The sequence below is a fragment of the Sturnira hondurensis genome, unplaced genomic scaffold (assembly GCF_014824575.4).
Source record: "Sturnira hondurensis isolate 20B ecotype Veracruz unplaced genomic scaffold, ASM1482457v3 Scaffold0008196, whole genome shotgun sequence".
NCBI classification, from domain to species: Eukaryota; Metazoa; Chordata; class Mammalia; order Chiroptera; family Phyllostomidae; genus Sturnira; species Sturnira hondurensis.
The window spans coordinates 28,764,775-28,780,211 of NW_028080827.1; the positions used below are offsets into that span (position 1 = coordinate 28,764,775).

Below are 15,437 nucleotides of genomic sequence, written 5' to 3' on the forward strand. Positions count from 1 at the left end.
TGGTGAGCAAAGCCATATGGTACATCTCTACAGGCTTCTGAGGAATCGTACGTTTTGTCCAAACCAGTCAACTCCCTGGAAAGATTGCTGGTGGGACGTGCTCCCAGCTGGTGTGCAGAAGTGGTAAGGAAACAGACCTCACGTCATCCAATGAGTAGCCTCGTAGACTTAAGAAAATAGACTTAATTATGCTTAATAACAGGAAATTCCCTTTCTTTAAAAAAACAAATCTCATTTGCAATGGTCGCTTCATGTCCTTACAATGAGAAGCACAGTCAGTCGTTTGTGTGGACTATGGGGAGTGAGTAATTGCTTCCTTAGTAGAAACTGTTTCTAACAAAGTGTTCTTGCTGGAGCTCCTGGCATTTGAGGCTTCAGGTAATTTTTGGCAGATCAAAAGGAAGTTGTGGCAGAATGAAGTTGCTAGAACAGTCCTTACACTTTGATTAGTTTTCTAGCTAGTAGTGTTTTTAATAGCTAAGGGTCTGAAGACGGAAATTTATTAGGTTCATGATTTTGCTTATTGCTCATCACACATGGTCTGGTCCTTGCTGACCCCTTTGACCTTGCCTTGGGCCTCTTGATCAATTGTCCACTGTGCTTCAGGTACATTAGTCACCTTTTGTTTCCTGAGCAGGCCTAGCATTTCCTCCCCTCAGGCCCTTGGTTATTCTCTCTGCCTGGGACAGTCTTTAGATTTTTGCATGACTGGCTTCGTCTCATCGTTCAAATATCAGTTCCAGTGGCATCTTCCCAAGCTGTCGTTTTCATGACCTTGCATCTGCTAAAGAGTCACTACCTCTTCAGAATCCTTGGCCACGCTCTCTTAATATCCCGTTTTATCTATCTGAAGTTAGAGTAATTATGTTTACCTGTCTCCTCTCCCTAGCATATGACCTCCAGGAAGATGGGGGCCTGATCTTTCTGGCTCATAGATCAGTCTCTGGTGCTGGCAACAGTCCCCAAAGGTAGTTAATATATGCTTGTTAAATGAATGAAATAGTTTACTTTTCATGCGTTTTTTAAAACATCCCCAAACTTCTCTTATTTCATGTACTTAATATAGACCAGGAGTCAGCAAACTTTGTCTATAATGTGCTAGATTGTAACTGTTTTAGGTTTGAAAGCCAAAATATCTCTGGCAACGACTGCCATAGACAGTGTATAAACATGGGTGTGGATGCGATGCAATAAAACTTTATTTACAAACACTGTGGTGAGGGGAGGGGTGCCACATTTGGCCTGTAGGCTGCAGTTTGCCGACCCCTTGTGTAAAGTCCATCAGTTTTAACTTACGCGTTTTGGACTGTATGTGGGAGAGTGTGGGATTTGAAGAGTAGCTTCTTAATTGGAAGCTCAGGTCACTTGGTTTACAGCTAGAGCATGAGAACATCTATTTGTATTCTGCTCGAAAAGAACAATGTAGTAAAATTATTTGTGACATGATTGAAACGTTGCAGAAAAGGGACATCCCCCAGGTGGTGGAGTACATACTAGAAATTGTTGTAACAGAAAAATGAAGTACTGATCTAGCATTGCAGTGGAAATACCAGGAGGGATATTTACAAGAATTGAAAGTTGAAAAAGTTTATTTTGGCCACGCCTGGCCAACCTAAGCCAATAGAAGGATTTAGTTTAGGCAAATGCAGCAAATTTAGGGAATGGAAGTGTCTGAAGTTATGGAGCACTTTATGTGCTTTTCTTCTGAAGAAAGAATAAACTCAAGGTTACCTGTATGTTATTGAGTATACTTTTGAAATCCTGAACTTATAAAATGTTTTTTTAACTGGGATTGGCACAGGCCCTGTTGTCTGTAGTAAGACACTGCCACATGACTGAGCTTCCTGGTAGCCAAGGAAACCATTAGGTCCTGGACCGTTTCCCTTCTCCCCCCACTGTTCCTAAAAGCAGGAACCTGGTCAGTGGGAAGTCGCTCTGAACTAGCTCTGTCAGTTGTCTGAAGGATCACAGATTCACAGATGACATGCCATATAGTTTGTCTCTGGAGTTGGTTCTACTTCTCTTCTTTGAAAGAATTAGAGAAAATATCATCAAAGTTGACTTGTTCTACTGAACAGTTAGAATTAGATTCTTAACATCTTGATAAGATTCCAAGCAGTGTTTTATAAACAGCATAATTATAATCTCAAAATATTCATATAGGTATTTTTAAATTTACCTACCAATTTTTTGAAGTATTTAATTTTTTTAGTATTTGTTAATTTCAGAGAAAGAGGAAGGGGAACAGAGAGAGAGAGAGAGAGAGAGAGAGAGAGAGAGAGAAAGGGGAAAACATCAGTTTTTTGTTCCACTTAGTTATGCACTTGTTGGTATGTGTGCCCTGACCGGGGATCAAACCCTCAACCTTGAGGTATCAGGATGACTCACTAACCAACCAAATTACCCAGCCAGGGCCCAGTCAATTTTTTTTTAATTGTGGTAAAAAAAACACATTCACGTAAAATTTTGAGATTCATTTGCTAGGTCTAGCTCTCAAGTTATCAAAAATCTATTTAGAATCACTTCTTGAGTTAATTGACATGTCTCATAATTAGTCTGTGACCTTGAGGAAGTCATTTTATCTCATTGCCCCCTTATCTAGGAAATACAGATGAGCTCTCAAATCTCTTTTATAATCTGTGATAAATTTTAGTTGAGCACATACGGCAGCTCCAGCTTTGCTGGAAGTGGGAAAATTAGTGAAGTTCGTATATCCCTTTGAAGGTATTAGCTTGCTTTTAGGTGATATATTCATAAGTTGCTTTTCCTTCAGAACTAAACAGTGTGTTTAGAATGACATGTGAGGATGTAATTGACGATTTGGAAGGGTGGGATGTTTGTTCTTTACATGGTGGTCTTTCCCCCAGTGGGTAGGTATGAAGGCCCTATTTAGAGAGAAATATTGGGGGCACAAATATAATTCATGTTCTTAACATAATGGCTCAGGTCCTAGGAAGATGAGTGTCTTGGATGTCTTCCATCAGTTTTGTTTGTTTGTCCATTCTGTAAGGTATCTTTTTGATCTTGGGAATCAGAGAGAGTTCAAGTACAGCAGCACCCTGTTCTTCTCAGCTAGACCCAGATGGAACCCAGAGTTTCTCAGATGTATCTCTAACAGGCAGCAGGCAGCTGGCTTGTAGGCTCCTCCTTTGGCTTCACTAAGATGTAACAGTTCTCTAAAGGCCCATTCATATTTCATCTTTTTAAACAATTTTCTGAGGTCATCCTAATTGGAAGTGCCCTCTGTCCTCTGATCCCTTACAGCACTTAATACCTCTTTTGTGGCTTTTATATCTATTGCTCTGCATTTTGCTGTGTTCATGAGTCTCTCCTCTGTGAGACTGTAAGCTCCTAAATGACTGGAACCAAGTGTGATTTCTCTTACTATTTCCCACCCAATCACGACATCTTGCATGTAGTTAGTTTCTCCTTTCTCTGTGTTCTCAGAGCACATCTGCAGGTCGGCCTCCCTTTTATCTGCTTAATTTCTGAAAGGCACAGAGTGTGGCTTGTTCCATTTTGTATTCCATTTGTATATTTTCACATACAACCCCAGACAAATAGCTGGTTAATGGATGTTTAGATGAGTGAGAGAGTGAGTAAAGCTATAATTCACCCAATAAAACACTAGAATATCTTTATGTGTATGATTTTTTGCTGCTATAGACACCTCCTGAAAGTATAATGCGTTGCCCTTTAAAACATCAAATGTGTTGATGACACATAGTAATCATCTGTTTTAAACATAATTTCAATGGTGTTTCTTCCATCAGAGCCTTTCGGTGAAAGAGGCTCAGGATAGGCTTTGCTAGATGAGTCTGGGTTGGGCAGGCCGGCGTTGCAGGGAATATTCTGATTTCACGCTCCTACTCTGCTCCTTAGGAGTGGTTTGCATTGTGGCGGTCACTTCAGTACTCAAGGCTGGTTTCTCGTCTGTAAACTTGAAATCGTGATATCTGGTCACTTGCACCTCCCTCTTCCTCTCTCAAGGTTGTTGGGAAAATCAAATGATGTGGTACATACACAAGTACTTAGAAAACCATAAATTACCTTACAGAGGGAGTATACCATTACTGTTATGAAATAGGGTGACACCCTATCGTTTTAACACTTACATTTTTTGTGGTTCTATAAAAGAAGTAATCCAACCTATAATTAGGACAGTTGGCTGTTACCCAGATAGGGGCCTCAAGTTCCACCTGTTTTACACAATTCCTGAAGAAAAGGACAATAAGTAGTGCCCAGTTAGTTCAACAGTTTCTTTATTGCCATGTTACTAGTTCTTTTTCTTCATGGAAAAAGAGAGAGAGGTAGCTAATGAGTTCTGTGCTCAGAGCAGAACACTGAACTTTATCCCCCGCTCCCTTGCCTATCCCAGTCCCCTTCTCTCTCATCTTCTCCAGCTAGTTTGATGACCTTTACCTGGGACACTTCCTTTTACAGGCCCTCTGGTCGAATTTTCAGATTCTTGATACTTTTCTTAAATTTTGCCTTGCTGTATGCTCCCCCCCCCATTATGTTTCTTCCCTTTCCTTCTCTCAAACTCTACTCCCAGAGATGGAGTGAGAGATGAAAATAATTTTGGACTGTGGCCTGTCTTCGAGAAAGAGGGGTGGGGTGTTGATTTCTGAATGCTGCCTGCTTAGCAATGATGATGACTTTTACATTCTCCTAACCATATCTTTTCAGCACCATATCTACCAAAACTTGCATTATTTCCAAGCTTTGAGGAGTAAGTTCCTCATTAACTTATTTAAGATTCCTAGAAAATCAGTCTAGCAAAATTTGTTTCCGAAAATAAGAACCTTTTGAGAAAAGAGGTGTTACATTATGCATGCTGATTTCTGGGCAACAAAATCTTCTGCATCTTCTCTAAAATGAGACATTTGTCTTTGGGTTTATGGCTTAATTAGGTTGACTATTAGGTTGATTCTTAGAAAATAATAACACAGTAGCTCGGAAGAGATGAACTTGTGGTTCCAGGGGCTACAGTGTGCAGAGAAAGAGTGGGCTTTGGGATGAGACAGGTGAGGTTCAGCTCTTCGCTGCTACCTTCTAGGTCTGTGAATTTTGTTCGTATCTTACCTTGTTATTGTGAAACCATGATATATTCTTCCAAGCATGATTGTAAATATGCATTAAAATGATGCGTGTTGGTGTCTCACATCATCTCCAGCACTTGGGAGGTTCTCTGTAAGGGGTAGCGTCGTCTCATTTAGTCAAGTGGAGCATGGATCAGGGTCTTTTGCATTGGCAGGGAACAGAAACTCCATGTAAATTGACCTAAGGGGGGAAAGTTTATTGAGTCATGCATTGGGAAGTTCAAGGGATATTTGACTGTGGCTCAGCTGGATCTAGCAGTTAGCGATGTCATTGAAACCTCCTCATCTCCCTATTTCCCTGGTTCTTTCTCTCAGTTCTGCTTTTGTCTATGCTGACTTCATTTTTGAGCATTTTTCAACATGCGGTGGGGAAAACAGCTATTGAAGTTCCAGTTGTGCGTGGTCCTATCCCATGATTCCAAGAGAAGGAGGGCACCCTTTCACCTGCAGCACCCATCCACATAGACCTCTGGTCTTCGTGGTGTCGTGTGCCCATCTCTAGATCAGTTGCTCTGTCCAGGGGAAGAAGTGCCTTGATTGGCCAAGCCATGCCATGTGCCCTCCTCTATGGATGGAGTGGCAGGACTGACTTAGTAGACTACCCCCTTAGAAATACATGGAGGAGGTAAAGTAATCCCCAAAGGTGTGCAAGGTAGACAGATAGGTAAGAGACATATCCATTAGAGGTAGCTCTCAGAGGTCCCAAAGACATACAGCGTGCTCTCAAAATGGTGTGTGCGTGTGTGTGTGTTTAGGTCGACTATCCACAGACATCTGTGTCCTGGTTGCTTTTCCAGTATGAGCAAGTCCAGTTGTTAACCAGCATGTTTTTCCACAAAGGGACTGGCTTTTACCTTTCATGTGCCACCACCCAGTGAGGTGGGTGGTGTTTATGGGAGGATTAGCCAAGGAGGAGCCAGTAACCATATTAGCAAGAACATTGGTCACAGCCCTGGGTACTGCTGGTGAATGGGAGAGAGACCTGACGAAAACAGATTGTCCTGGTTGGTTATGTTCGTGGAGTGGAAAGTGGTACCTGTAAGGTAAACGGTAATTTTAGAAGGAACATTTAAAAAAAGATGTGGGGCAGAGGGAAAAAGGTGATGGTATATATGTAGAAATCATAAATAAGAATTGTAAAACATTTTTGATCGTGTCCTTCAAGTAGTAGATTGAATGTTCCCTTGAAATACAAAGCCTAACCTTCCTGACTTTGTTATGTCGAGTCTCTTTTACTGTTATACACCTCTGATTTTGGCATTAATTTTCTCGTCTCTCTTTAAAAAAATAGCCACCAGCATTTTACCTTCATCTTTTGTGAACAGCTGTTAGGCTTGCATGTGGTGCCCTTCTGTAATTTATACTTTCTGTTACTGTATTTGCTTGCCTATTTAAGGTGGGGTCAGAAGCCACGACTGGAACGGGGCCCACTGGACTGCTATTGCATTCATTTCAGAATCCGGCTTTAGGAAGCAGGACTTTGAGATTGCTAAGACAGAACAAAACAATTCCTTCATAAGACACTTCTAGTCTTTTATATAATGTTCCTGGGGCTGCCACCTGGCGAGTAGATGTTCTAAAGATAAAGATAGTAATGTTTACCTCTGTGCCAAACACTACAGTGGATTTAAGGGGATTCTGAATTTTCCTGTGGGAGGGAGAGCGAGCAGCCCGTGCATTCGGTTGTGGGGTGGAATTGGATAGGTATGTAGCGCTGTCTTTAGTAAGCACTTTGGTACCCTCTCCTCCTCCTCCCCGACCCCATTTGAAATTGTAAATGTAAAGGGAAACAGTCATTGCTCCTGTTGATATTTTGCAGTTGAACAAACTGTTTTCATTTTGAGACCTAGTAATGGCAGGGTTGGGTGTGTGGTGACGTGACAAAGTGCAGAAATGCAAACATTCTGTGAAGCAAGGTCAGTTCATAGATGTCCATTGACCTTGGACTGTATTCCCAGGAGGACACAATGAGATACTTAAGGATGATTGTTTATCTCTTTCATTAATGCAGTAATGAATGGATATAAAGCACATTGAAAGTGCCTAGTATATTGAAGAGGGCTGATCACTAAGTTATTTTTTATTTTTATTTTTAAAAAAGATTTTACTTATTTATTTTTAGAGAGGAAGGAAGGGAGGGAGAAAGGGAGAGAAACGTCCGTGTGAGAGAGACACGTCGATTGGTTGCCTCTTGCATGACCCCAACTGGGGACCTGGCCCACAACCCAGGCACATACGTGTCCTGACTAGGAATCGAACCGGTGTCCTTTTGGTTCTCAGGCTGGCACTGAATCCACCAAGCCACACCAGCCAGGGCACTTAAGTTATTTTTTAAAAATACTTGTTGGTAAACAAATATGGCTACACCTTTCTAAACTCCCACAACAGCTTGATAATCAAGGCAAAAAAAAAAATGTAGTCCAAGCCCATATTTTAAAAAAAATTAGTAGAAGGGACAAGTTTCCTTCCTTTTCCAATCTCCACCTCTAGAAGGAGTCAGTCTTTATGGAGTCTTGTATCTATTATTTTATCGCATGCTAGACAATTTCTTTGCATGTTTAAATAAGTATATGTGATATACCTTGTTTATTCTGCAACTAGAACTTTTTATTTATTATAATTTAGAACTTGTAATATCAGAAAAGATGCCTCATTTTTAGAAGGCCATATAATATTTCATTCTACAGAGGGGCCCCTAGGTTATTTAACCAGTCCTGTATCGATAGCTTCCCATATTCAGCCATTCAGTGACTTTGGCTGTTTGACAATATTCCTGAGAATATGAAATCCAAGTAAGTATTAACCTCAGTCCAGCTACTCTAGGCTTGGTAAATGAGTCTGAATAGCAATTTCAAACAGAGCTTTTCTTATTACCACATTTAGAATAAATTTTGCAAGAGAAGCAGTCTCTTTAGTGTCTACTCTTGAATTACCCAATAAAGCAACTACTGCTCTTGCCTAATTATATAGAAAATTACTGAGTGGGGTGGAGTGGGCACATTGGACAGTAATCAGCGCCCTTCACACTTCCCTTTTGATGACTGTGGAATGAATTCTTTTCCATTTGGCTCAGGTTTAAATCAAGAGTGTGGTAATCCATGTAAGTAATTAAAATTCAGTAAAGATCTTTCTTCACTATGGTTTGGCTCCTGCCATTGCAGAATTGTTTATTAAGCTATATGAATAACTTCCCAAGCATGTTTGTCACATAGAATCACCCGCGAAAAAACACTCTTTATTGCAGCTGCTGCTAAGTTGTATTTTGGTTGGTTATTAGCTTTGCTTAATGAAAAGAGATGATCTAGGAGTATATATTAATTAATTTACCTGCTCAACACACGTGCTGTCCTGTCCTTGGTAGTGACCTTGAGTACTCACAACTTTTCCCTATTCCTTCTCTATCCTCAAGATCTATGCATCACTTTCACTTTGTACAGGGTAGGTGGTTTTCAAGTGCCTGTTAAAAGGTGAGCACTTTTCCTGAGAGCGCATTCCTGGCCTTGGTACTTCCTCAGGACTCTTTGTACGGCTTCTTAACTCCCAGAAATGGCATCATTATCCGTCTTGCTGCATCAGCTGGGATTTTTGTATACGTGTGCCGAATCGAGCACTCCTCTGGGATTTTTGGAAGTGACTTGAAACTCAGTTGCCAAAGGAGCCTATTAAGTCTAACAGGTATCAGAGCAAGGTCCTGCTGTCTTCTATATTTTCGCAAAGCTTAATAGGCATATCCCACCGACTGATGCTGGACCATTTGTTCAGACCTGGTCACTCTTGTCCTGTGAGCTGTGTGTACTTATATTCTCATGAAGATCTCAGAAAAATCCATTTTACTTTTACTTTTCTGGGGAACATTTTCTTCCAAAGTAATGGTAACTTTATTTCACGGAGACTGATAGCAGTATACTGGTAATTATTTTGCAGTTTTCAGAATAAATTTCCTTTCCAGCTGTTTGCAATGAATATTTAGTGACATTTGAAAGAATCCGGTTTCAATTACATAAACTTTTTGGAGGTGTGGTCAGGAAATAATTAGAATCATCTCATGGGATGGTGATTAGCATTCTCAGACCTCAGTTTCATAAAATTTCTCGATAAAGTCTTAACTTGGTCCTGGAGAGACTGTTTCTTGCCTCCTATAAATTCATGTGATCAGCATGTTTTCTTTTGGTTCTATAAGCATTGTGATGTCGTTTTTAGTGATTGATAAGGAGGACCCCAAACATTCCACCTTTTAAAGATGGAATCTCAGGAGCACATACTTGAAATAAATTGCTAGAAACCAGCCTTGAAGTTGTTGTAGCCAAACAATCAGTGTCCCAATAAATATGGCTCACACATCTTTTTTTTAAAGTATCTAAAAGTATAGAAGAATTTTGAAAATTGTACTAAATGTACTTTTATACAGTTTTTAAAATATTTTACTGTATCTCAAAAATGTATCCAGTACTAAGTTTCATTCATGTATGAGCATCCGTAAGCTTCCCATTTTGGACTGTATCTGTGATGCCCTTATGATTTCTGAGCCACAATAAAAGTCTCATTGAAACGGAGCCAGATAAAAGGAAAATAGAATAGAATTTCCTGACTTCTCTTCTAACTGGCCCTGCAACTGTTTGAAGAACTTCCAACATAATGGCTTTTGTGAACTGGAAATTCTCCCATAATTACCTCTTGGGGACATGCAGAATTTAAAACAAAATAAAACAAAACATTTTTTTTTTAAGTTTGTCATGTTGTTATCCTTCTAGCTGGTGCCTGCAGCCTTGGGAATGTTCTTCCTCTCTGTGTTTGCCAGGATTGCATCTCGCGTTGCATCCAAGAATTTAGATTTGTTGACGTAGAACCACTTTTAAATGGGCCATCTTGGTGGATTTTCAAATCAATATGATATTGACAATGAAGCTGTCTGCATTTTCGGGTATGGGTTTCAAGAATGCACAAGGCAAGCTGTAATTTTAGATAAAAGATATCAATGTAATGACTTAGAAGTTTTCAGGTGTGTGCTTAGAGTTTTATGAGGTTATTGAGAAAGCTTACACGCTTTCTCATTTTAATAGAATCCTGACATCTGCATGATGCATTTAGGAGAGTTCATTATCCATGTGAAACGATTTTTACAGGCTCCAAAGAGCTTAAACGCACATGGAAATAATAGCCACCGTTTATTGAGCATCTGCCATGTGCCAAGCATTTGGCTGAATATCTTAGTGACTTTACAGTTAATATTTCCATTTCTGGATAGATTTCTATGCGTTCACATGTACACAAGTATGTATTGTGTTGTGTGTGTAGCTACAAATAACAGTTTTGTTTTAGTTTTAACAAAAAAGGTGATACATATGTATTGTTATGCAACTTGATTTGTTTCTCCCCAGTCCCACGAATATGTTAGATCTCTCAGTGTCAGTATCCATGGACCTCGCACATTCTTTGAACCTGGGCATAAGATTCTGTTCTCAGACTTGCCTGCACGTTAGAATCACCTGTGAAGTTTGGAGAAATTCCCATGCCTGGGCCCCCACTACTGGAGAATCTCATATAAGTGGTCCAGAGGCAAGCCAGGGCATCAAGATAAGAGAACCAGTGTTTTATACTACAGATGCACGAACATTTATTAAAACATTCCTCTGATGAATGACACTTGGATGATTCTCTTGTTACCAATAATGAATCCTGTCTTCTTTATATTACAATAAAACAGTGTACATTTTGTTATTATATCTCTGTGCCCTTGTGTGAATGAGTATATCTGTAGGTTAATCCCTAGATATGTAATCTAGCAATTCTCAGATGAAAGAGCCAATACATTAAAAAAAGCAGGAGATGGAATAAGTCAACTTTTCCATCCACAGGTTACTAGATTGCCCATGTGGGGCTAGGGGCTCTCCCTGTTGTCCCCCTCCCATGTTACAAAAAATAATGTTGTTCTGATTCTGGGGGGCTGCATGTCTAAGTGCTTATGGCAGTTCCCAGCATGAAGGGAGATTGGGGAAACCTCTTGTCAAAGCTTTATTTCTCTAGGTCTCTTTAGTGCTGCCCCTTTAAGAATTAGTTTTATAGGCTGACATGACAACGTAATGCCTTCACTTCTAATTGTTGGAGGGTGTGTGTCTCTCATGAAGGGCTGGGGCAGTTCTGGTTGAAGACCAACACCCACTGACTAGAGCCATACACCACCTGAAACAGGTGAAGCCTGGAGTGACCCTTTACTGCCTTATTTCTACACTTGAACTTGCATTCCATTGAAGGTTTTACTATCATCTTTCCATAAACCTCTCTTGAAGATTTATTATGTAAAATTTGTAGGTAGAGTTGTTAGGAAGGGCAGAGTGCTTCTTTCAAAGGGAGTTTCAGTTTTCATAATATGACTCCCCATCGTCTGTCCTGTTTCAGGGTGGCTTCTCCTTGCCTCGTCATGAGGAGGACTCATTAGGGAACAGCCCGAGCATAGGTGTGGCGCCCGCCTTGCCCAGAATGAGCCCCTCTGAGCAGCACACTCATCCCACTGTAATTTTAGACCCAGGAATCACCATGTATTTAGCTCACTATAAACATGTTTTATATTTGTAATGGCAAGTGGTGGCTGTGTCCACACATGTTCAGAATGATCTTGCTGAGGCAAAAGTGTGAAAGCCAGTGGCCGTGGGTGCTTGCAGTGGGTTTTCTGTATTGGTGTCCAGTTTATAATTACTCTCCTGGGCAGAGAAGATGCCCTTGGATGTAGAAAGCAGGCTCGTCGATAGAGGAGATCAGTGACTGAGGACAGTGTGAAGGGGAGGCGGGTGGATGCTACAGATGTTGGTGTCTTTGCAGGGACTGGGCTGGGTGTGCTCCATGGTAGTTTTTGTGTAAGTGGTTGGACTGAACTATTAAACCTGTTCAATGCTTTAGAATGTACAAGAAAGCTAAGGGTTTTGTGTGGTTTTTTTAATGCATTTTTGCACACACTCCCAAACCCTCAGAGAATTTCAGTTTGCAGATAAGCTGACTAACCTGCAGAGTCTTGAGTCAGTGATGACAACTGCCCTGTAGAGATTAAACCAGCCTCATTCCAGGAATTCGTTCTGCTGATACACACAGGAATGTCAGAGAAAGGAATCTGGCTAACATACTTTCACCACACAGTAGCTGTCAAACATAAATTCCCCCTCCACCTTGGCAATATTGTTCTCATTGCCCTTTGTAATGGCCACTCCCAGTCCGTCAGCTATGGAGGACTTTGGGATGCCGAAGCCATTCCTAAAGTCACTCCCAGGAAGAAGTGCTTGAGCTGGTACTGGAACCCGGGCCCTGCCTCGGTGGCTGCCTGTGTTCCCTTGTGTCCGTTCACCTTCAGCCTTTCCCTAACTGAAGAGCACAGATACTGGCCGTGGAAAAGACGGGGGTTTCTTAATAGCTACCAGAGAAGCTAATTTTAACCAAGAACTTTGTTCTACATGGTGTTTCATTTTCTCTCGTTGCAATTGTAGTAAAGTCATCTTGGCATAAAAGTAGTCAGGAGAACACGAAAAGAGGACCATAATTAGCGAGTTTTTCAATTTGCTTACAGTAAACATGAACACAGAAAGCCTCTAGGCAAGCTTTTCTTCCTTTATTTTCCGTTCAGAGAACCAGAGTTTCTCTAGGATGCCAGTAGCCGTTATCCTTTGTAGAAGCCTGTGTAGAAATACAAATTATACCTACTTGGCAATAAAGCACCTTGGTGATAAAATGGAGTTATAGTCTATGAGAAGGAGTAAGGTTTGAACAGCACTCGGCTGAGGCTGTGAAGGTCAGTGGCCGTCATCACTTTTCCAGGGACCATGTCTTGTAGCCCCCTGGGGAGAGGGACCTAAACATTACAGCGAGGATGGTGCCGTGCGTCCTTGGCCCAGAACAGTTCAGTTTGCCGTCTCTAACTCACACTGAACGTTGTTGCCTGGAGATCTGGAAAATATAGTTACTCAAACCAAGTATATGACTGTCCAATCTCTTCTCTCTCAGGACTTGCCAGGATTATTTCAGTTGTGAGAAGGTTCCAAAAATGCCTAATGATGTATTTTTGGGGGGCCATGCATTTTAATATCAGTTGCATTTTCTGTGTGGATCGCACCCAAAGGTTGGCTGGTTGTGGGGGAAGGTCTGAAAGCTAAAATGCCTACAGTGTAGGGATCGTGGTGGGGGGACATTTTAAGAGGCCCCACATTACCTGTAGTGGTGAAGGCTGACTTTGGGGGCTATTTCTGTGGGGTCAGCAGAGGACCAGCGCATACAGAGTGCAGGTGATTGCTGGTGTCTTGCCGTATACAAATGCTGCTCTTGCAACTGTGATGTTTCATTCTCATGTCCATTTTGAAAGACCTGCATTCTTCCAGAGGCCACTCGCACCCCTGCTAACACGGTGCCCAGGGCTGCGGGCTGCAGGTTTGCACCAAGGGGCAGCCCTGGGGCCCAAGGGCAGGCGCAGTCCGGGCGCTGGGCACCAGCCCCAATCTGCTCTTGGTGCATACATTCACAGAGAAACACGAATGGATAACAACAGAAAATTGGTATTGGAACAGTGGGAGTCAGCAATTTTGTACAGCAAGCTTTAGGAGACGTTGTTTACCACAGTCTGCCTGAAATGGGGACAAAATTGAACAAAAAAAGATGAGTTTGGTGCTTTGGGAAGTATGAAAGCTGCCAGTGAACTCTCTTCTCCTCTATCAGGAAAACTGACTGAAATTAATGAAGCTTTTGCAGAAAATCCAGGACTTCTCAACCAATCATTTTACAAAGATAGTTGGCTGATCAAGATACCACTGAGTAAGCCTGCAGAACTAGATGTACTAATAAATGAAGAAGCATATGAGAAATACATGAAATCTACTGAAGAGCGAAAGTGGAACCCCCCCTAAATAAAGTAGTATGAAACAACAACAACAAAACAGTTGCATCCTCTTTCTTTCTTTTTTTTTTTTTTACCAGCTTGTTAAAGAACAAAAGTTGACCTCTTGGAAGAATGAGAGCTTTGATGTGACTATCGAATTGTAGCTTCCTATGTTTGTGTAACCCTCCTACTGAACTTTGTCTTTGTACAGTCTGAGTGGAGCCCTTCGAGGCAATGAAGATAGAAACCCAAAAGGGGATTATGATTTGCATTTCTTTCAGTTTCAGCTTAAATTTGTTTATTGACTTAACTCACAGACTGGCCCCCGGTCAGCAGGCCCGAGGGCACAGGCTCTCTGGCAAGGCTGTGCATTCTTCGGTGGGGAGCTCCAATGACACTTTGGGTTTGGCTCTTCTCCCGGATGATCAAGACGAGATGTCCTGGCTTCCAGACTGGTTTCTGTCACATGAACAGCACGAACTTCCTCACTCAAGAACTGTGTTATATTGGCTTTAGGGATTTATGCCCTAAACCCATGGTTAAAGTATTGAGTCATGACAGAACAGTCATTGCCAGCTTTTTAGGGTGAAACCTAGAGGTCTCCTCCTTTGCTCTTTACGTGAGGGAGAGGGTGTTTTTGGCAGGAGTGCATGACTTAGGCTTGGAGAACAACTGTTAATTAAGTGCTGGCTGAGGCTGGCTCTGGCGTGATGGTGTGCGTGGACTTCACTTGGGTTCCTTCCTCCCTTATCTGGGGAGGAAGTGGGGGAGGTAGGGGATTGGTTCTGGCTTCCACTTGCACACCCCCTGCTTGCACCCTGTGCAGGACACAGTATGTGTGTGTGTGTGGGGGGGGGGGTGGCCTTGCTTCTGCTACTCTGCTGTAGGCTGGGCAGCAAATGTGTTTCCAGGGTGCCAGGGGCCTTTTCGACTGCTTGGCTTTGGGTTTTCTTGTTGATGGTGGGGTGCCTGCGTTGTCTTCTTGCATCAGAAAAGTCACTGGACTGACAGGACTGACTGCTCGGTGTATTTCTAGGAGCTCCTCCAAGAAGTGCTCCAGTAGAACATCCTTTGGGGACCAAGTACATGGGGAGGGCTGTCCCTCCATTAGACACGCTTACTGAGAAACACCCTTTCCGTTTCCTGATGGCGATGATGTTGAAACTTGCAGGGAAAACACATCCCCTTTCAAATGTTTCTCCTACAACCTCTAGACTGTATCTCATGATTTTTTTTAACGCTCCAAATAGTATTTGGCACCTAGTGTACTTGGGAAATGAAAGCAGACATGAGGAATGTGAGAGGGGAGTGAGATGGCCAAGGAAAGAAGCAAAGCAATTTTTTTCTTTTCACATTCTTTGCGATAAGAGAATTTCGGTTAATGTTATCGTGTTGTTGAAACCGAAATTGCATGTCAGGGCCCTTAGGAAAAATGAAAAACGTGAAGTAAACTGCAGCTCTGAAAACAATAGGTATGGCCATTA

The 15,437-nt window shown here is 41.8% G+C and overlaps 1 protein-coding gene across 5 annotated transcripts in view; it reads left to right on the forward strand.

Annotated features, from left to right (window-relative positions):
• The window catches only part of DAAM1 (dishevelled associated activator of morphogenesis 1), a 155,769-nt gene that overhangs the window by 39,069 nt on the left and 101,263 nt on the right, over positions 1–15,437 (forward strand). The window contains exon 1 of one of the 5 annotated variants that reach the window (XM_037054418.1): positions 6,073–6,145. The exons of the other annotated variants lie outside the window; for them this stretch is intronic. The gene's annotated coding sequence lies outside the window, so the exon portion shown is untranslated. Of the gene's footprint in view, positions 1–6,072; positions 6,146–15,437 lie in introns of those variants that run through there. 5 annotated transcript variants of the gene reach the window in all.